This window comes from Pseudopodoces humilis, chromosome 13, assembly GCF_049639895.1.
Source record: "Pseudopodoces humilis isolate 2021_Gansu_Grassland_sample_001 chromosome 13, ASM4963989v1, whole genome shotgun sequence".
Lineage (NCBI taxonomy): Eukaryota > Metazoa > Chordata > Aves > Passeriformes > Paridae > Pseudopodoces > Pseudopodoces humilis.
The window spans coordinates 4,512,453-4,533,782 of NC_142212.1; the positions used below are offsets into that span (position 1 = coordinate 4,512,453).

Here is a 21,330-nt window from a genome sequence, read left to right on the forward strand (position 1 = left end):
CTTTTAAAACCCCATAAAATCAACCCATAAAGCAAGAAAAGGGAGAGCTAATCCTTCCCCTCTGCTGACATGACAGTGCTGGCACTGAGAATGTGACAATGAACATTACATAAGGCCTGGCTCCCACTGCGATGGGAACAAAAAGAGCCAGTGTGAGTCAATGGCAGCATCTGCAGCTCCTTACACAACCTGAGCATCCATCACCTGCTGTGGGAGCCGCCCCCCAGCCACTGGGTCCTTCTCTCCTGCAGTTCGGGAGGGATGTGGGAACACCCTACTGCCGGCAGTGACAACCTTTTGTAACCCTTAAACAAAATCTGAACTCTCCATAAGATGCCAACACTCCTTTCCCCACAGACTTTGTGAGGTTCTTCACCTCTGGACACAGCCGGCAGAAATGGGTGAATGTTTTTGTGCTTTTATGTATGTATATATAGATATGTGTGTAATTATTTGCCTAATCATTGAGGTGTTGCTTCTAGAAGCAATTTTGTTTAATTGTATTAAAGAAGAAACTGACTACCTATAAGCCAACTCTCTCAAGTACTCAAAATGTCCTCACCAGTCAAGACCACCATGGAAGAGTAGTTTGTTTTTTACTGCATAAAAGTTCAGGCTACCTGAGGCAAGAAGCATGTGATCAGTTTTGTTTCCAGTAATTACTGACATCTGGACTAACACCATCACAAAATACCAAAAAAAATCTCTTACTTGACAGAATCTCCATCTACGCTTTTGTCAAATTATGCTTTGTCAAATTCTATATAAATGGCACTTTATGACATGCTAAAGGAAACTCTCCTTCCCTGATCACTGTTTCTTTCAAAGCAAACAGCATTTCAATACAAAAGCCACTTTTGAGTGTGTTTTTGTATGTTCTGCTCATGCTGCTACAGCTATAGAAAAAACAACCAAAATCTGTGTAAGGAGTAAAATCCTGAGAAAATATTTCAAATGGTAGGCAAAACTCAATGGCAGGGCACAATGTGTCAGGATTCTAAATTACATTCAATACATTATATACAGCAGATTAATCTGGGAAAGACTTGCCTACCTTGCATTAATGATAATCATTCTCAAATTCCAAAAGATAAGTTTGAAAAGTCAGCTCATGGGAGAGGTGTGCCAAACCCTCTCTTTGTGAAAACCCAAACTATGTCAAGATGTGAGCCAGTTCCCAAGCAGGAAAGATAAAGATAACTGGAAGATCCCTCTGGAATTTAAGCTCTTGTCATACACAGGTGCCAGAGAAGAAGTTATGTAATAAATCAAGATTAAATTCCATAAACAGAAGCAATGGAAAAGAGAGGAGCAAAAGCCACAGAGCTTTTCCCCTCTCAAGGAAAGATCAGTCACTGCCACTTTTTGAAGACAAACTGTGGCTTTGTTAATGCTAACATTATGGCTTACCTCCTTGAAGGGTATCCCCCACAAACTGACTGGGATAATTCATAAAAAATGTTTTCATCTTTCAGGATGAGGAGAACTGCAAGTTTTCCCAATGTTAAAAGGTCTAATTTTATCCTATTTTCTCAGTATCACCCCATCCACACTCTCATCTCTCTGTGCCATCCAGAGAAGCCCATCTCCTTACAGGGGGGTGATTCACTGCCCTCAGCTGTGTCCCTGCTCAGGAATTGAGCTTTCCCATCAGCAGCAGCCCAGGGCAGCCCCCATCTGTGTGAGACAGACACCAGTCACATTGCACACTGGCATCACCAGACCACAAAGCAAACACAACTTAACTGTGCCTTGGGTCACAGGTCTGCATTTCAGTACAAAGAATCACAGAGGTCTGGGAGTTTGGTTTTGATGCCCCATCCTTCTCCCTCTTCAAAACTGAACTTAAAATCTGAGATTCTGGTTTATGTAGTTTGTAGAAAAAGGAAGAATTCCACAAGAGTTTGTTCTTCTTTATTCCCCACCCCACCTCCAGCAATGATAATTACACCAGGGATGAGGAAGCATTTCTTATGCCACCTACAGTTTACGAAAGAAATTTGAACATGAGCGAAAACAAGAAGGAGGAAAACCAAAAATTCCTGAAGTAGGAGGAAATGGAAACAAACAGTTTTGAACTCATGTGATATAACAATTAGCATATATTAGACCCAATCTGCTGCCAAGCAATCAGACATTAAACTAATTTTTATTGGATTCCAGCATACATTAAAAATCCATTAATGTCATAAACTTCTTTCAGAATAATTTCCTCCCTGCCACATTGCACAGTGCTGGAAAAACTTAATGTTTAAGTGCCACTTTTCTGCTAGTTTTGAGAACAAAGTAACCAAAACCTGTTGATTTTTGCCTTTCCTACTAAACAAGTCAAAATGAAACACACTGATCCTTAGCTATGCTGCACAAATACATCTGCTTTGGTAACACTGACACACAGGCAGCTCACACGAAAAGCAATTGGATGAAAGAGCCTCCTGTGCCTCTGTCCTTAGTAATGGAAGCACTTTGGTTGTGCTATGCTGGCTGAAAACTTCCCAATGGTTTGGAAAGGCCTGAAAGGGAAAAGAATGCAGCTTACTGCCTCTCCCCACAGAGCACAAATAATCCAACACACTGCTGAGGGGATCACTTGGATACACACAAAAGTCACCCCAATGGAGATAATAAATATTATTTCACAAAAGAAATAGAGCTATGAGTCTCATGATATGTATATTATATGTTTAGCTTATAAAATTGGGAGTGTACTGCTCTACATACTGGAGTTTACTTCCAAAAGAGCTTTAAAAGCAGCACAATGCAAGTTGGGCTAAGGAGATACACAAATATTTGCAGGAAGATAATATATCCTGAGGGATACCATACCCTTTTGGTAAACATATCCAACTGTCCTGTCCCAATTTATGTTAAACACGATTATTAACTACCAACCAGCACAAGCATATCCAGTGTTAAGCCAGGAAGGAGCAACTGAAAAGGGACATATTAACAAATTACTGTGAAACACTCTGTGACAAATAAGCACCACAACAATCATCCAGAGAAGTAGCTGCTGGCTACCAAACACAGCTCTTTTAGAGTAAAAATGTCACTACCTCCCAAGTGCATAAATTCACTTAACGTTTGTAAATGCTAGCAATGCCTTTTGCAGTACTTGTTCTTACCAAACACACAATACTGTATATTCATACCCACACAGAATCCAAAATGTTACATTTCCAAGATTCAGAAGCAGAATGACAAAGAGCATTCGGCTGTGATCTTCAAAAAACCCACAACCTTCTGGGTATTCTTTCTCTCAAAGTTAGGAGCAAGTCTCAATCAAGTGCTTTCCCCAAATGACCACTTTTTCTATCAAAGCTCATTTAGCATTTGCAAATACTGCCTGACTGGCAGCCGTGCCCAATGAGCAAGAACAGAGGGAACAGCAGGAAAACCAGTTCTTCTTGTGTCCTCTTGACTTGTTACCATCCCAAGTGAAGGCAACCATATGTCATAAGAAGTCAACATCCCTACAATCAGATGCTGTTATCTCCCCAAATAGACCAGGAATGGAATGTCTTGCCTCGACATCTCCCTGCCTTTTCAATTATTAGTTAGATTATTGAATTATTAGTCTTGAATCACAGAACTGTTGAGTTGGAAAAGAGCTCTAAGATCATAGCATTCAACTACTAACCCAGCACCATAAAGTTCACCACTAATCCATGTCTCCAGGTGACACATTGATGCATCTTTTAAATCCCTCCAAGGATGGTGACTTCACCACTTCCCTCAACAGCCTGTTCTGATGCTTGACAACCCTTTCAATGAAGAAATCTTGCCTCATGTCCAATCTCCCTGGCACAACCTGAGACCATTTTCTCTTATCCTGTTGCTTGTTCCTTAAGAGACCAACCCTCACCTGGCAACAACCTCCTTTCAGGGAATTGCAGAGGGCAATAAGGACCCTCCTGAGCCGCCTCAAGGGTGAGGCCCCTCTGCTCCCTAAGCCGCTCCTCATCTGACTTGTGCTCCAGACCCTTCCCCAGCTCTGTTCCCACTCTGAAGAAGCTCCAGCATCTCAATGTGTTTCTTGTCGTGAGAAGCCCAAAAGTGCCTCACCAGCACCCAGCACAGGGGACAGTCCCTGCCCTGCTCCTGCTGCTCACACCAGTGCTGGTACAAGCCAGGTGCCATTGACCTCCCTGGCCACCTGGGCTCATGTTCAGCCACTGTTGACCAGAGCTTTCCTGCTGGGCAGCTTTCCAGACACTCTGCCCCAGCCTGTAGTGCTGCAGGGGAGTGTTGTGGCCTTCCTGCCCTCCAAGAGATCAATGCTCCTGCCCAAACTGGTACCACATGCAAACTTACTGAGGGTGCCCTCGATCCTCTCATCCAAGTAACTCCTGAAGAACTTCTACTCAAGATATTCAATAGGTGTGGCCCCAATACCAAACTCTGGAAAAACCCACTAGTGCCCAGTTGGATGTGGCACCATTCTCCACCACTCTGGGCTTGGCCAGTTTTTTTGCCCAGTCATTTAACTGAATTTGCTCATTTACCTAATTGTAGGAATTCTTGATTACTATTGATTTGGGCTGAAGTAAGAAATATGTGTAGTAATTACAACTCTTATTTTGATGGGCGATTTTGGGTACAGTTAACAGCATTCTTCAACAGAGAAAACTAATTACATTGCACTTCCAAAGCAGATTTACTGGCAATGCTGTAAAATCTCAATCAACTTCATTCATAGTTGTCCCCTTGCTAGGAATGAAGAAGGCAAATGATAAAAGTTAAAGACTTTCTCATCACAATAAAGGGATAGATATTCACAAAGAGGTCCCACACTAGCACAGAGGCAGAGTATCTCATTCTGTTCAAATAAGCATTTCAGTGACCAGAAGTATTGATTAAATGAAACATAAGATCTCCCTTGCTTTTTGTGAGTGCTATGGTAAGTACAGGAGAAAGGAAAAGGCACCTCTAAACAATTTTTTTGTAAGAGAGGAAAAAAAAGAGAGCATTTTCCTACAGTCTGTATGACTAAGCAGATCACCCACTTCTCCAGTGTTCTCTACTCATTATCTGGGTCTTACTTCTCTCAAGCAGTTAACTATTGTCATTATAAAATAAACAAATTCAGATCACAGACCTGAACTACTCCCATACATTGGAGAACAGGATGTGAAGTTACAGTTGACAGGCTAGGGTCAATTTTACTATGCATTGTCCAGAATTAAGAGCTCCCCCCGAACCAAAAAAAACCCTGCTTCCCCAGGAAATTCTTCTTCAGAGATAACAGGACCACATACCAAGACTGCAGGAAAAATCAGGAGAAAAAAATTAATCTCTTCTGGGATAACAGCTTTTCCCCAAATATCTGATCTCAAATGCACTCCTTCAATTTCAAATCTTCTCTATTCCATGCAACAATCACCTTGACACCCAGTTTTCAGGGCAACTGTTTCTCCCTACTTGGATCCTGTGTTACACTTCATGCGCTAAGCACAAAAAGCCACTGGTCTTCTAAGGCTTATTTCTTGGTCCTGTTCCCTAAATTCCTTGACACCTACGGACAAGGAACTTAAAATCCAACTGATGTCACCACTCCTACAACTTCTCAATTTAAGAAAATATTCTTTGTTCCTGCAATCTCCTCCACCCAACATCCCCTACAAAAGCAAGCTGGTTTTTCTTACTTCCTATGCCCGGAAGCTTGTGTTTGGTTGCTGAGGTGCATTCCAAAACCCAGGCACTTTTTTTAAGGAAGGAATATACAGCTCCTGCACTACTTTGGGAAAGGAGAAGCCAGCTGCCTTTTCACACAAGAGTTAAGTAGCAATGCTGCAAGAGTAATCAAACCTCTGGGCAGTTATGTTACACCGGGAATGCTGTTCCTTTCACTTCCATCAGTAAGTGATTCAAATAATAAACGCAAAGACTGAATAAAACAGCACATTAAACAGAAGATGCCAACCAAACTCTGATGCTAAACCCACCAATTAGAGAGACAGAGACCTGCCTTGACACTGACAGAGAGTTTCCAGACTTCACAGGCACCAGAAGGGCAATAAACATTTGGCCTTGATTAAATTACCCATTTTTCCTGTTGCTGACTGCAACCTCACAGGCCTCGGACACATTTTCTGCAGCAGCTGCTCTTTTCCCAACTCACACACTGCTCCCACACCATGCTAGCACAACCCTCTGCGTGGCTGGACAGCAAACTGATTCAGCTGAAAACCTACCTGGAAGCAAAATCCAGTTCCCAAATGTGATTTATCACAAAGTTGCATGAGAAGCTGTGCAAGCACAAAGGGGAAGAAAAAACAGTGAGAGGGTGAGAATGTGCAGCCCTGGGTATGGGCTGATCAAGCTGGAGTCACTGTCACCAAGGCCATGCTCTAAGCAGCCAGATACTGCTCCAGTGCAGGGGACAGACAGCATTTCTATTTGAGAAATTGAGATGGTCCCTGTGACAAAGCCTTGCCTTCAAAACTCCAATGGATAGTGCATGTAGCCAAGGGGAGATAATCTTCTCAATTGTCTCTTTCTTTGAATAGTCATGGCATCAATATGTGGTTTGTGTAAAGTGGTTCTGAACGTCATTTTGCTGGACTTTTTCAATTGAAAAAACCAATGCAATTGCCACTCAAAGCACAGAAGTATCATGTCATGCAGTCAGACACGCTTGCTGTGCACATCTCTCTCCCCACAGCAAATACTCTTAAACTGCCCAAAGATTAAAGCAAAACCCACCTCCTCATGTAAGTCCTTAGCATGCAGCACCTTTAGTGAGAGCCTCTGTAAACAGATCCTTCCAATTACACATGGGCACCAGAAAAAGCAGGATAATGCTCTGTTTTAGGGAACAGGAAGATAAGCTGTCCCAACCTTGAGACACCGATAATCCACACTGACAGAAATTTCTCTGAGTCAAGGCATGTCCCCTCCTAAAGGCACTTGGGGGACTTGTTAAAGGAACACCTCTATGGGGTGACAAAAGGAAGTAATGCAATCTGTACCATGAGAACAAATGGGTAATTTCTTTAACCTCATGAGAAGAATTTACTTTGGCTGTGATGACCACCCCCCACCCCCACCCATTATCAAGGGATGATTTTAGTACTTGAATAAGAGAATCACTTTCTTTAGCCCTCTGCCTTTGTTTTCTTCTTGTATCTTATGTCTGGGATAAGCAGATATTCCTGGGCTGTCCCAGAACATAGACCTTTCCCCAAAATGCAGCCAAGAGTCACTGTGGGGATCTGGCTATAAATACATACTGGTATATGTAGCCTCTCATGCACATCCCCTGTGTTTGCCTTGTGTTTGTTTCACTCAACACTTGAACTTCACCCAAACTGTTCAAAGAGGCATAAACACCCTTGGTATAAGGTCCTAAAAGTCTTCTCTCATCCTGTCTTCTCACAAGAATGATGTTGCCACTCCAAAGACCATTCCTCTTAGTCTCAGTTTTCTCACTCAAGCCACAGGTAAACTTTTTCACATTCTATAGCTTATACTAAATAATGTCACAGCCAAGCAGAGATACAAGTGAGAAGTGACAGGTCCCCTCAGTAACCATGAGAAAGATACCTGTCTGATATAGGATACAGGAAGAGTTCCAGCACATTAAGACCAAATGAAATAAAAAATCTGAAATCCTTATCTCCTGAGTTCTACAATCTCCTCCAAACCCCAAAATTTTATACAGACTCCCAGACAATTAACTCTGTTCACCTTCAACCTTCCCTGCCATAAAGCAACTGCAAAGAGAAGCCAGCAGATCACTGTGGGGAGGGGGGAGGTAAAGAAATTGTTCACTTATAACCACTTCTGTCTCTCTTCACTGCCTGCCTTCTCTTTGTCAGCAAAATGGGTCAGACAAGATAACAGAAAGGAGAGCAAGAGATGCAGAGGAGACACACCCCCTCCAAGCTGCAAGGAGATGAAAGATAAACAATTTCCTTCAACAGAGGGATTTACCTCCAAGTCTTCCTGCACAAGCCAGCCCAGGAGTGCAAAAAAAAGGAATACAAGACAACCTGCCATGAGCAGAGCATCCAGCATTTCCCACGACCCCTCCTCTGACACATGACTGGGCACGCACCCATCCTGTGATGGGGAAAAGATCAGGGTGTCTGGAAAGGTGCCTAGCAGGCACAAGCTGCTGTCACAGCCAGACTAGTTTCCATTGTACTTCCAGAAGGGTTTAGGAAAACATCCCAAAACAGTTGTCCATGGATGACCAGTAATCTCCCTAAAGGCCAAGGCAGGAGAGGACCCACAGTTTTTTCCTCTCTACCAGATCCTTCACAGCTTTGGCAGACAGAACACAACAGAAACCATTCTTCTGGTGGACAAGGGACACACTGATTTCACACCAGCAGAGACACACAAGGCACAACTTCAGCATCCACACTCAGCTACCTCTGCCAGCAAGAACACATGCAATTTCTTCCCCCAATGAAAAAGCAATTTCTACAGAATGTAAAGACTACTCACTACTGGAGTAAACATCTTCAGAGTACATTATCAGATGTTTTTGAGGAAAAACACTGGGGAAGATATTCCAACCTCTTCAAGAAATGAAACAGCTACCCCTGTCCTTCCCCATACAGCCCCTTCCTCCCCCCATCACCAAAATGACAGCGCTTCCCAAACAAAAGAGACCACAAATATTTGATTTCATTTAAGTACATGATGCATACCAGCACATTTATTCCCTCAAGAGAAAACGTACACTTAATAGATTTAAAGGAGTGCTATAAGAGAACAACCACCACCACCAGATCCCTCGACTGACTCCAGCACGTGCAGCAGGACTGGGTGAGATTTGTTTAGCAAGTGCCAATGCCCCTGAACTTGTATGGTGCCAGGTACACTCACACAATTACAGTGCATTTCCTCACCCATATCTTCCAAATGATAATCCAGCCTGACTTGATGACTTCGACAGATAGAGACATCCTAATTTTCCTTAATACTTACAAGCATCTTCCTAATGTCTTCAGTGGTTGATCACATTCACTGTGCCTTTTTCCTAATTTGAAATAATCTTTTTAATTTCCAGGCACTGGCTTCTATTGTATCTTTTTTCACTAAATTAAAGAGCCCTCTGGTACACAGCCTTTTCTGCCCTAAAAAAAATTGAGAAACTTTTAAGTACCTTGTGATAAGGTAAACCGATTGAGCTGTTCAAGAAAAAGTTTTATAATGAGCAGTTTAATCCCTCAAATAATATTGAACCCTACATCTTTCTTGCCTTTGAACATCTCTTTAAAAACACCAACATTAAACCTTGTCAAAATACTCTGCAACTGATTTCACCTCTCTGTCTTTATTCAGTATTTCCTGTTATTATGAATGTACATTAGTATTAAAAAATTAATTAGCTTCTTATTTTAAGCTCTGAGGACTCACTGCCATATATTTGATCTGCTCCTGCCATCCTTTCCAAGGTCACTGGTTTCTGAAAGCACAATTCTGTATTCTAAATCTACAGCCTCCAGTCTTTCCCATAACATGCATAACATGCTCCAGCTCTATAAAAACATTTGGCCATATTAAAACCAGTTACCCAAACAATTCAGAGGACACTGTAAGCTGCTGTTCCCTTCTTCATGCTTCACCACTCAGGCACAACCTTTACATAATCCACAAATTTGAACAGCTCTAATTTCACGTTTTCTTCCAGGCCACTGACAAGAATACTACAAAGCTCTGGACCTACTATAAATCCCTGAAAAAATCCTCCATTCATATTCTATTTTCCACATCTACTGTTTTTAATCCAGCTGTTGACTCACAGATCATACATGAAACTGTATCTGTTAAACAAGATTCACTTTTCAACAACACCCTCACTGACTGAAGTAGTCATGGGAATACAATTACCACACAAATCCCATTTGTAAGTATGTGTTTGATACAAGAGATTTAATTAGAATTTTTTGATCTTCCAGAGCACCACTACTCCCCAGCTACATAAGAGAGTCTCTTTTACTTCACTACTTTTGAGTAAACCCCACCAGCAGCCCTCTTCAATCAATTCCTTTTTAAGCAACATTTCATTTTCCATGTTGACTCAGCAGGCAGTCAGAGCACCTGTGCTCCACTATCCACACCCAGGCTTTGACAGGGCCATGGATTTTGTTTGGTTTGGGGTTTGGTTGGTTGTTGTTGTATCAGCAACAAACAGCTAGAGTAATTCACATAAGATCAATACATTTTAACAACCTATTTATTCTGAATTCAACAACTCCAAATATAATAACACACACTTCATTGATGTGGATGTTCTAGGTAAGACTTGACAAACTGAAGAAAAACCCTTGGTGAATTACCACGTCTCTAAAACATCATTTCCACAGTTCTGTTGGGCTAGAAAAGTTCTCTTCACAAGAATTTTAGATTAAAAATTTCACTGTGAAGAGAAGAAAGTACAATTCAAAATTGTATTATTTTGTTAATTATGTTACTTCCACCATGTTTCAATTACTTTCCGGTCTGTGTTTGCCCTACAAACTCTTTGTACCCGACCAGCCAGGTTCTGCACTTTTCTGTTGGTCAATTCTGCCCTCGTATAACTCCACTTCTTTGTTAATTATATTAAGCTAGTTTGACACAGAGAACACCAGAGTAAAGTTTTCTGCCAAATCACCACAAAACCCCTTTAATTGCTTTTATAAGCTTAATGCCTCTCTTATATAAAGCATGTTGCTTTGCACTTGACCCAAGCCCTCCTGGTTCAGCGTTAAGTTTCAATGTATTTGTAACCCAAGAAAGCACGTTGAGCTTTTACACCTTTGGTTTTCTACCTATCTTCCATCAAAGGTCTACCAGCATAGGAACAGTTAGTGGCAGAAGAGAAATTTTGTAATATGCTTAATTCTTGGCTAGCTTTTACCAGTACCATTGTGTGCACAGGTGTAGAGGAGGAGAGAGTAACTCAAGTCATACCAGCAAGAAGCTGGTCCATCTCATCAACTCTCCTTTGTTTCAAATAGGTGTCCAAGAAGCAAATGGTAGCCGCAATTTGCAGCTCAGAAATTCCTCTTAGGATTTAGGACAGTAGTAGAGGGCAGCGTTTTTATGGTTAGAATGCTGCACTCTGTGTTTGTACCACAAGCTGCACTGATTGCATCTAACAGATTTCTTCAGCCGGTTTCAAAGCAACTGGCCAACTGTCTTCCCCTAAAGATTTATCCATGTTTGAATGAGATCTTCAGTCATGAAGTTATTCAGCACTTTTCCCCAGCACAGGATCAATACTTCCTCCACACCAAGTGCCTACCAGCCTCTACATCTTTTCCAATGCTTGAATAACTGAGCGTCACTAATACCAAACTCGGATCATTCTTCCTTTCTTTCTTTGTGCATTTCAACTTGCAGATACAGTCTCAGAACAGCAGCTTTGGGACAAGCTGACAGGCCACCCCAGAGGGCTTCAAATCACTGCTCCTACTTGAAGGTTTTAGAGCATGCTGAAAATGCTGCTATGAGGTCTAAGTGATGGGTGTAACACTTCAAGTGAGTCACAGATACCTTTGAAACACCACAAGATTTTTAGAAGTGTCAGACTGACCCCAACTCCAGCATTACCACCACGTAAGAGCAAGATTTCAATTACTACAGCTGCTCTGAGATTACAATAGCACTGAATCAGCCTTGCTCACAGGACTGCACAGAAAATCTACTATTCCGCATCAGGCATAAATTGAGTCAATGGTACATCTGGCCTTTAAGAATTTCTGAAAGGTTATTTTCTATTCCTTGAGATATTTTTCAAAGTAACAAATATTATTGATATTCTTATGCAGTTTTATATCTGCATGAATTAAAGTGATATCTATTTTTTTGCTTTTTCCCCTCAAAACTTGTTCCAACTTCAGATATACCAATTTTGTCAGCAAATGTGCAGCTGGCATTTGCTGGTTATCACATACAAAATACTGATCAATAACTCACTGTTATGTAGAATGTCATGCCACCAGCAAGCTGGTTTTAAAAAATTATGACTTAAAAAAAAGACAAACAAAACAATACCACCATATTCCCAGAAACTCAAGCAGCTTCTAAAGGTTCAAGAAATTTTACCTTCTCATGGCTACCTTCTTTCTCCTTCCAGTATATGACACTTGATTTCATCAGCTAATTCTGTACCTTTGTCAAACAACAAATGATTGTTTATTATTTCATAATTCCCATTCATCTTTAAGATTGTTTTTTAATAAGCATAAAGCCCTAAAAATTAAATGTGAGGTTTCTAAAAGTTAACAAAAACCAAAATTTTCATTCAATTCTTCAAATTACCTAAATATCAGATTCTACACAAGTCTTCTGTGCTGGCAAAAATACTCACTAAGCACTGATCTGGGGGGCAGGGGAAACCCCAGCTCTCTATAAATTATTTTTATATAGCTAAAATGTTGCTTAAACACAGTAAATTCCTGTCTCAAGACAAGCATTCTCTGAAACAAGTTCAGCTGTAATTAACTCAACAATCAAGTAAATATAATGCAGAACTTATTTTGTGTAAGTAGAAAACATGTCTCAAAACTGTATCTGTACCAAGGTTCTAGGAATAGCAAACAGTACTTTAACCTCTGCAGGAACTAAGTTCTGGAGAATTAGGTTTAACATAAGAGACTTTGTTAGCACAGAATATTTATCCCACAAAGTATTGTCTCCCAAAAACCTCTAAGCACCTGATGGAAACAAGTTCAGAGAAATTATAGAAACTCACTGCACGGTGACTAACAGAATTCTTAGAAACCTTGTACCCAACTGTTTTATTCAATTCACACCCAAAACCCAACATATTTGAAAGCACACCTTCTGCATTGTTACATTCTGGATTTGATCAAATGGGATTCAACTCCATCCCCATGGGAAAAGCTTGCCACTCCCTCCCTAGCACAGTAACTTGATGCAGCTCAAGGAAGTGTTTGAAACAAAAAAATTTTGAGAAACAAAGTGAAGGCAACAGGCAGACCTGTCAGCTGGGAAGTCAGGATATGTGTGACAGCAGAACACTTAGGAAAGGGAGCCAGGGAGCCAAGAGTCACACTAGTGACAAGTGGAATATGTGGAAAAGGATGAAACAACTACTGCTCAGTGCTGCAGGTGGTGTGATTTGACACGTGTGTGCACATGAACGAGGCTCTCTGCAGAGCTGTGTGGCAGGAGGGGGAGAGACGTGGGTGGTGAGCATGTGTGTACAAATACATCCCTGCACACAGGAGATGCAACACATGGTGATAGCACTGGGCTGTCAACAGCAGCACAGCCACCCTGATCGAGGGAAACCACAGCTCCCTGGCACTCGGCACTTTTCAGAGCCATTGGAAACACCACAGGCAGTTTTGGGCACCCCCAGTACGTGACAGGCACTGATAAACCAGAGTGGGTTTGGTGGGGGCTACCAAGATGCTCACAGGGACAGAGCAGTGTGAAGAGAGGCTGTGGGAAACGGGAAGGTCAAGTTTGGAGAAGAAAAGGCTTTGGGGAGCTGACAGCAGATCTACTGGACCTACAGATGGCTCTGTGCACAGGGGCACGTGGCAGGACATCAGACACAAACTGCAATGGTGCAGGTGTGACCTGACCTAGAGAAAAGGTCTTTCCTGGTGTGAGGACAGTCAAGCACCAGAACAAGAACACAGAAACTGACAAACTTTGTCTTTGGAGGGTTTAAAACCTGAATGAACAAAGTCCTGGTCTGACCTTGGTGTACATCCCACTTTGAGCAGCAGGTTGGACTAGACACCCCTTGAGGCCCTTTGCAGTCTGAATTATTCCAACTATTATGCAGCTTGGATCCCAGAAAGCTCTACAATGTCCTGTTACAAATTTACTATGCCAGGTTATACCTTTCAAATCTTCACTAAAATACAACCATTATCGAGAGGAGACAAAACATACGCTGTTCAGTTCATCTCCTCACAAGAACCCAGGATCTGGAATAGCCTTGAGTATCAAATCTGGAATTCCAAGAGATTTTAGAGGCACAGAAGTTACTAGTTACCTGAGTGCACTACAAGTGGAACCCTGTGCCTGAACATTCTGAGTTTTTTTGGGAGATGGTGGTGTTTACTGAGAGACAGAAAACATCACACATCCACAACAGCTCTTCCTTAAAGTAGCGACTCTTGAAAATATCACGTTCAGGACCTACACTCAAGGAACAACCCCTACATTCTGATGCTGTAAAGGTGATGCTGTAGTATATGCAGGGTATACAGCTCCACACCTGGGAAAAAAAAGCTCACTTTGTGAACCAAAACCATGCCAGCTCCCACCAAGAGTACCTGCAGTAGTCTAAGCAGACTGTTTTGTCTTCATTCTTCTGCTGGGTGCTGCTGCCCCTAGAGCAGAGCTACTTAAACAAAGGCTGTTTATTCTAAATTAACTGACTCTGCATTGAAGCACATAGAGACCACTCACAATGTCCATTACTCTAAGTCAGAAGGGAGCTATCACCTTCAACCAGGCAGCAGAACATCTTGAACCAACACAGAAGTTTCTGCAGTGATTTCCTATAGACTAAGTGATTATTCACCCAGCATGATGCTTGCATAACCATACAAAGGATATCCAATGTTAACAAAGTTCTAAAGACAAGCAAATGTAACCATCTTATTAGCATAAAAAACCCAAACAAACTCCAAACAAACAGAAAAACCCGGTTATTTCCTTTTACTGTTTGGGTTTCTACTGTTTGGTGGTTTGGGTTCAGGCTGGTTTTTTTTGGTTTTTGTTATGTTTTTAATCAAAATTCCCCTACCTGCATAAAGACTGGAGGGATGTAGTGAGAACTTTTTCAAGTACCATTTTTGTACCAATCGACAAAGAGACAGGAGGGGATTTCAATGGAGTTTATGAGCATCTCTCAAATGTGAGCACAGAAACATACACCCAAAACCTATTCCTCGGAAGGAGCAAGTTAAAAAGCTGTGAGACGGGATCCGGAGAGGAGAGGTAACAAGATCAGCACCACCAGCTCAGCACACCGAGCCTTCCCCTTCCACAGCTCACAAACAAGTCTCACACAGACAATAAATTATGACTTTGCATGTCTGTTTACCAGTCCCATAGACCATGTTTACCAGTACCACAGATCACTGCTGCTCGGCCACAGCAGAGCGTGACACCCGCAGTACCCGGGCTCCGCCAGGCCCTTCCGCCTCCGCACGGCCAGCACGGACGGACCCCCGGGAGCCGCGGCACCCCACAGGGGGCATGCGCACCCCCCGGCTCCCCCACAACTACAACCTCGCTCAGGCCCCGAAGCTCGGCCAGGCGAGCCCCGGGCCGGCCGCCTCTCTCCCGGTGCCGGGTGCAGCTTCAGCCCCGGGCCCAGCCCCGCAGCCCCCAGCTCCTCGCCCCGCACCGGGACCCGCCCCCCGGGCGGCCCGGCAGCACCGCCCCTCCGCCCTCCCACCCCCGCAACGCTCCCGGCCCCTCGGACCGCGGCAGCCGCTCCCCCGCCGCCCCCACTCGGCGCCCACCGCGGGCCGGGCGGGCGCCCCGCGCCGCTCCGCGCACACCCCCGGCGGGGCGGGCGGGCCTCCGCCGGCGTGCCCCTGCCCGGCCCGCTCCCATTGTGGCGGCAGCCCCCCAGCGCTGCGCTCTCACCTGGACGGCGGGCGGGGGCTGCGGCCCGGCGGCCCGGGGAGCTGCGGCCGCCCCGGGAGCTCCGGGAGCTGCGGCCGCCCCGCCGCCTCCTCCCGCCTCCGCCGCTCCTCGGGCTCCGCCGCCGCTCGGGGCCGCCCCCCGTCGCAGCGCCCGCCTCGTCCCCCGGGCAGCAACAGGCGCCTCCGCCGCGAAGGTTCCGCAGGGCGCAGAAAGGTTCCCCCCGGCCCCAGGGGTCCCGGGGCTGGAGCGGGATGAGGCGGGATGCGGGGCCCGGGCTGCCTCTGCCGGTTCCATCGCTGTGAGGAGAGCGACTGCAAGGGGCAACCCCCCACCGCCCGTGGAAAGCTCCTAATTAGCCACAGGGACCCGTGGTCATTCAGCCTGAGTAGCCTCAGGGGCCTCTCCTCCAGCCGCCCTCAAGGCAGCGACAGTAAGAAGCTTGGCTCTGGGCCTTGGCCCATCGAGGTTAAATCCCTCCACATGCATAAAAACCCATCAGGCTCCCAGCCCCTGCCCTGGGCGCTGGGCTCATCACAGGAGAGAACTTTTTTCTCATACCCAGTGATACAGGACCCATTTATGTTCACCACTGCTGTTCCCTGTTCTCCTGCCACGAACCTGGCTCTGCTGCCTCATACCTTGCACACAGGGATGGGGCAACCAGCACTGAGCCCACTCAAACCCTTCTCCAGCTCGACATTCCCACTTCCCTCAGCCTGTTAAACTCCAGCCTTTCTGCGGCCTCCCCAGGGCTCTTAAAAATTCAAGGTCTCACATACCAGGGGTATCAAAAAGCACAGGCAGCATTTCTGATGCAAGTGCTGAGAAAATGGTGAGCTCATTGCTCATCTCCATGGGCTGGCTGTGGTCCCGCAGACAGAGAGCCCAGCAGGTCCAGAGCCTCGGGCACTGCCAGGACACTGCTGACACCACACCAAGGTGCTCAGCCTGCTGCTGTAGCCTGTGTTGTGTTTTCATCTGTTGCAGGGAAGAAAGAGGACAAGCAGAGAAAGTGCCTGTCTGGTTCCCTCATGCTCAAATACCCAGAGCAAGAAAAATACAAGTGGGAGACTGGTGTCTGGGTATAGATATGTTCTGGCAACCTAAGGATCATCAATGTAACTCAACTGTGAGTACTTCAGGGGCCTGCTGAGTTTCAGGGATGCCAGAGCTGATCCAAAATAAAAAGGGCACAGCACCACAGAACTATCACCAACAGTGTGCCCCAGGGTACTTGGCAAAGGCATGAAGAGATCACAGTAAGCCTTTACCCTTCTCCCATCTAGACACATCCAAATCCTCTATGGGATCTTCTGGTATGAAAGTACAGATTTTCCTACCGTGCCTCAGCCTGTCACACAGGGGAGACCTTCAGAGAGAGGGATGGTACCTCAGAAGCAACAGAACAAGTGCAAGTTAAAGCAGGCAGAATGCCTCCAGCAGAGCAGCGAGGAGTCCTTATGGGCTTTTATTCTGTATGACAACATTATCACGTCTTATGCTTCAGGCATTTTCCCCACAGCAACATGGACATGCACAGCCAGCTAAGGGTGGCTGCTTCACAGGCCATTCCTGAGCACTCCAGCAGCTAAGCACCTCCTCCTTATTTCTATCAAGTCAGCTAAAACAGAAAGCCTAGAAGGCTATTCTTGCCTTCTATAGATGTATGACCACTATCTTTGATAGCCAAGGAACCTTTGCAGTGGGACATCCATGTTGTCTGGTGGACACACTGAGCTGGGTCTGCACAGTCCCACTGCAGAGCGCATCCCTTCACACAGCTCCACATCTCCCATGCTTCCCCAGCAGGCAGCTCATGGGGCAGCCTCAGGACAGCCACTGAAGCCACAACCAAAAACATGCCGTCCAAGCAGCAAGTGTGGGTTATGACTGCTCGTTTGCAACGTTGAGGCTGGAGTTGCACCATCCAGAGAGAACTGAGGTAGCAAACTCAGGTATTATTTCTCAAGGAAGTAACCTCAAGTCCCACCACACACAACAGCTCTGGGTCCTTAAACAGCTAGCAGCTGTCCTTCACCATCTCTGGTGGAGGATAAGTTTGTAGCAGAATAAGCAAATAAAGAAATTATCTGAAATCTTCCAGGTGGGATCAGTGGTTGCCCCATAAATTCAGTGGAGCAGCCACCTACACAACCCCCCAAGTGCTTTTGCAGCCTTTCACATGTCAGCCACCAACAGAAGTGCTCTACAAACAACCAACACTGTTCCTCAGGCCGGTGGCTGGCTACTGACCACAACATGTGACCTCTGCCCTTCCCTCATATTCTGTGCCTCAGCTGAATACAACAGGGCCCCTGCTGCAGGTTTTGCTCTGGGCTGGGCAGGCACCCAAGCATTGGGAAATTCCTGCAGCTGGGTGTTGGGAAGCACCAAAGCAGAGGGACCTGGAGCACTCCTGCTTTGCCAGGCTCCTGCTCTAGCCTACAGCAGTTAATTCAGTCTCAGAGTTGACACTTAGCTTTTTCAAACCCAACCAGTGCATGGACCCAAGGGGAGACCTATAAGATCTGAAGAGCAGTTGATTTTGACCCACAGATCAGTATGTGGGGGTAGAATATGTGAACAGCAACAGAACATTCCTCACCTGTGGGGAAGCCTGGCTCCCAGACTTACTCCAACACCCCACTGCACTGGATCTTCTTTGAAGATCCCTGCACATATCCAAGGAACAGCAGAGCCACACCTCAAGGGATAAATAGAGCTGACTGATTGATGCCCTACAACTGGATCCCAAGCAAGGCAGACATTGTCTTAATACAGGAAAGACCATCAGATTTCAAAGCAAGAGCTTCAACTTCTGACTCTTTAAATGCTCATATCATTTACAGTCTGAATGGTGTTCTTGGGCAGTATCAGTTACATGGATTAGGAGCTGTAGAGGACATAAGTACAATTCCTCTTCCTGAGGTTTTTACAGCTTAATGGACAGGAAGCATTGTTGATGAGTCTCCAGCTTCTTACACTGTGACCAGAATCTCCCCATCTTCCCTTTGTGCTTTTCTTCTGTCCTAGAATTACTCTCAATTAACAGTACAAAAATAAAACCGATGTCATCCATCTCTCCTAAGCTGCACATGCATTATTCATCAACATGCCCTAATTGATTCTCTTATAACCATGAGCACTTCTGGACTTGGCTGTGCTCTTCTTGTCCAGCAGAGCACAATTTATGACGTTTTATTCCACTTGGAAAAGGCACTTTCAAAGTGGTACCTTCCATGGCTTTTCTGATCAGAACATCAAGTTTAATCTCAATTCATAGAGGCTTCAGTCCTGAGTTTTGTGCCCAAATAAAAGTGTCAGTCAAGTACCTCTGGTGCACTGATGCTCAGTGTTCTGACTGGGAGGTCAGTACTCCTCTGGATACTCTGGGCCTTCTTCCCCATAACAGGATCTATAAAAGAGGTAAAAGGGAAGAGCTGAAAAGGACTCCACACCCCGGATTAAATGCTCTGAAATGTGTAATCTACAAAACATGTAGGGAGCCAAAATACCCTCGCAACAGATTTCCATGGTAGTTATACAAGCATCTCCTGAACTACTTAGTCAGAGGACAAGACTCTCTCAAGGTTCCCTCTAGAGCAAGAGAAAAATACATATCCCATTTACATAAGACTAACTCAGTTTTGCCTTCAGCATCCTGACACTAGAATACCTCTGGATTCTTTCATCCTAAGATTTGACCAAGATTTCTGGGAACTCAAAGCATGTGCCAGAATCCTTAGAAACAGCACATACTATCAACGTGCAGTCCAGACATCCAGTGACGTGACCAGGTGTGAATTTTACTCTACAGCCCAAGCAGATACAACTCAGCATATGACACCCTATACAGAGCAATTAAAAACATCAATCCTCACCATTGGCACAAGTGTGTTTGGTTGGATGGGACCATACATCACAGCAATTTATTCTCAAGTACTTGAGTGACAGCACAATTCCTCCTACTGGTGGATGTGCCCTTTCTTAGATCCTTCTCTTTCAAATGTGGGGTTTAACCTCTTATGTCAGCTGCCACTGAAGAGACACAGACATCAGTGTGCCATGGTGACACCACCTGTGCTCACTGGAGACCATCCGTGGCCAGGGGTGTCACACAGTGCTCTGCATCACACCACCATTCACCATTAAACACATCTGAGTTGTCTCCTTTTCCACATGCCTTTACTAATCTCTGACATTCCTCATTTCTCTATTTGGTGCTTGCTCCAGATGCTATTCACTGGTCTCTCTGCTTGCTGCTCCACTGTCCAATTGTGAAAGACAGGGGGAGACTCCAGCCAGTCCCTCACAGGAAGCCCATCTAACTACAGGATGGGAAACCTGATGGTGCTGCCAAGCTGTTTTCATCCTGAAAGAAGGGCTCAATCAGTCGTGCAGGGAGAAGTGGAAAATCAGAAGCAGAATTTCACTCGATTTCTAATATCACAAGGTATCACTGGGCTTTGTGCTGCAGGACTTGCTCAAGGAGCCACAACTCAGAGCAGCCTGTAAGGTTTGTGGTGCTCCAGTTTAATCAGCGTCGTGATATCCAGGCTGGATTTCACCTGCACTTCAAGACTCAGCCTGCAGCCTGCTCCTTCCCCCGCTAGAAGGGGCTAAGAACCAGCCACTGCAGAGCACCAACAAGGGAGTTTCGTTAGGGGCAAGTTCAAGGCAGATCTCACCCCATGAAACGACTTGAACATTTCCTCTGCTTGTTAGGCTCTGCACTAGCCCAGTCCAGAAGGGATTCAGTGTACCTACAAAGCAAGATCTCTCTGCTTGAAAAGGTAAGGCTTTGGTGTCTCAATCCTATGGTGAGCTGCTTTGGGGAGGATTGCAGTACTGAAACGCTGTAACGTCATTGCATAATTCAGCACAGCACTGCTCACCTGAAACACTCCTCAGCCTTCAACACTCCGTTTTCAAACACTGGGTGCAGGAAGGTAAAAAAAGTCACCACTTCTCCCGGAAGAGGCTGGAAGGGTTTATGGTTTCAGGAAAGTAAAGAAAATAGCAAAGGTATGACATACAACAGGAGGGAGAAAGATTGAGACAGGGTGTTTTGCTCACAGAAGAGGTAGATTTGTATTTAAAGCATTAAAAGTAACAAGTTTACAAACTAATACAAGGCAACACCTTATTAGAAAAGGTCATACAGCTGCTCCTGGCAGTCCCCAGAGCAGTGTGCTGGCTAAAACCAGGCTCGAGCTGCTTAATCTCCCACTCCAATTGTGATGTGAATGAGGGCAACAGTGAACCCCCAGACACCCGTAATGCTCACACCTCCCAGAGGGGGTGGCAAAGTTAAACCCACAGCTCCAGCACATGTAAATGCATCATTGAACTACCTTGTGAAGGCCCATTAGCAAATTCACAGCAGTGCCAAAAACACTTGATGTAGCTTTCTCCTTGCTCTGCTTTACTAGAACTACAGAGCATGATACAACTGAGAAGCAAATAAACAAAATGCAATCTTACAAGATGGCATCACCCTACTTGCTTTTAAGCCCAGCCTAAGAAACCAGACATCTCCACAACTCCAGCTTCAGCTTGCTCCTTTTAAGCCCTCCTTCCCAGCCAGGTGGTTACAGCAGGTACAACAAGGTGAGTGCAACAACATCCACCCTCACACCACCCCTGAAGCGTGCTGACCCCTTCCTAGCCAACACAGGCTTCCTGCACTCCAGGATGTTTCATTCACTTTGGGCAAGAGGAGAGTACAGAGTTAAACTCCCT

The 21,330-nt window shown here is 44.9% G+C and overlaps 1 protein-coding gene across 3 annotated transcripts in view; it reads right to left on the bottom strand.

The window, feature by feature from the left end:
- Positions 1–18,984, bottom strand: part of RAD54L2 (RAD54 like 2) — a 70,960-nt gene extending 51,976 nt beyond the window's left edge. For 2 of the 3 annotated variants that reach the window (XM_014251709.2, XM_005522193.3), the window contains exon 1: positions 15,589–15,702. The gene's annotated coding sequence lies outside the window, so the exon portion shown is untranslated. Of the gene's footprint in view, positions 1–15,588; positions 15,703–18,920 lie in introns of those variants that run through there. The other variant, XM_088061742.1, reaches the window with a different exon arrangement.
- Positions 18,985–21,330: the final 2,346 nt, after the last annotated feature.